Source organism: Notothenia coriiceps, unplaced genomic scaffold, assembly GCF_000735185.1.
Source record: "Notothenia coriiceps isolate Sejong01 unplaced genomic scaffold, NC01 NC01_scaffold00037246, whole genome shotgun sequence".
NCBI lineage: Eukaryota > Metazoa > Chordata > Actinopteri > Perciformes > Nototheniidae > Notothenia > Notothenia coriiceps.
The window spans coordinates 18,690,072-18,691,731 of NW_011369947.1; the positions used below are offsets into that span (position 1 = coordinate 18,690,072).

General features: G+C 39.6%; 1 protein-coding gene across 1 annotated transcript in view; it reads left to right on the forward strand.

The window, feature by feature from the left end:
- Positions 1–1,660, forward strand: part of LOC104966484 (uncharacterized) — an 8,160-nt gene that overhangs the window by 1,088 nt on the left and 5,412 nt on the right. The gene's annotated exons all lie outside the window — the stretch shown is intronic.

Below are 1,660 nucleotides of genomic sequence, written 5' to 3' on the forward strand. Positions count from 1 at the left end.
ATAAGCGAGGAATATGGTGTTACTGTACCCCTGCTCGCTCCACATCTGGTGGTTCCATCAAACTGTAAAACTAGAATTATGATCGTGCTGAGTAAACATAAACTCTGCTAAAGGGCACAGAGAGCTTGTATGGAGTTTGTGAGTGTGGGAATGTGTTTCCCCTCTGTGCCTGAAAACAGGGGTACTGAGCAGATGCTGCTGGGCTTGAAATAGAGCTGAACAACCAATCCACATGATAAAAATATCATCTGTCCTGCGTAGGGTTGCAAAGGGGTGGAAAGCTTCCATGGGAAGTTAAGCTGGGGAATTTTGGAAATATTCGATGCAAAATTAAACAAAAACATGACATTTCAACAGATTTATTTTTTATTTTTAAAGTAGAACAGAACAAGTTTAAACATTTTTATTGAACAATTATTTGTTTCATTGAAGAACGAAAACAGGAATGTTGAGTTAAATATGACTCGTCTGTGCATGTGATGGAGGAATGCCCAGTGCCTGTAGGGGGCGTGGTCTCAATAGCCATGCAGTGAGCCGTGTGCTATGGCATGGATATTCAAGTGTTGAATGGCATCTGTTTGTTTTAGTCAAGATTATGCTAAAATGTACTTTCCCCAACTATATTTAAGTTCCCTATGAAGAACCTTCAAATTAGAAAATTCCCAGTTTATTCCCTTGGAAAGTTTCCATCTTTGAAAATTCCCGGAATTTTGCAACCCTACCGGCGGGGACACATGATTTATAAAAGAAATCAAAAAGTGCATTTGGCGTGAGAGGTCCCCTTTAAGTTAGTTTTCTAAGGGTCATTGGAAACATCAACACGTGAGTATCGTGATATTATGTTTGGTGTTACTCTGATCTTTTTGTGTATATTGAACATCAAGTAGTGACAATAATATTGGATGTCTCAGATTGATTTAAATGCACCAGCAGAACCCACTTCTTAAAATAGATGTGATGCATATGGAAGTGAGTTTTATATTTTGTTGTATCGCAATTTACATGATTGCATATCAGCGATTCTTTCCAATACTTTTTGGAGTGTGATGAGACGAAACAGCAGAGACAGAAAACAGAGAAGACGTTCTATGTTTTTACCGGTTTAGTGTCCTTCTCGAAGTCGTCGAACATCCCTTTGATGTCTTTGAAGTCGGAGGCGAAGGGAGCGTAGTGGAACGGGAAGTACCACTTCCAGGAGGCGCAGCCCTTCAGAAACACACACACACACACACACATTAACGTCACACACATTCATCTTTTCATTAGATGATACACTTTGGACAGAACATACGGAACACCACGGAACAGAACACTTCTACCTGTGCAATATGTGATATGATATGTGTTCCTGGTGATCCGTTGCTTTTCCCTTTGTGATTCAGAACATTTTAAAGTACTGGACTTGTGTTATTTCCCGACTGACAAAATGAGATAAAGGCACTAAAAGACAGTCAGGAAATAAAATGAATGAAGCTTTTCTTTGCCCTTTTTCTCCTCAAAGTTTCCCCGCAGCACAAAGCTTAAAATCCAGTGTGATCAGACCAACGTGGACACGCTGACATTTAAAAACCTCCAGCAGGAATCCTGATCAGAACATTTGTTTAAACTGTATAAAAGCAACATTTATTTCTCATTACAGTGTGTGTGTGTGAGTGAGAGA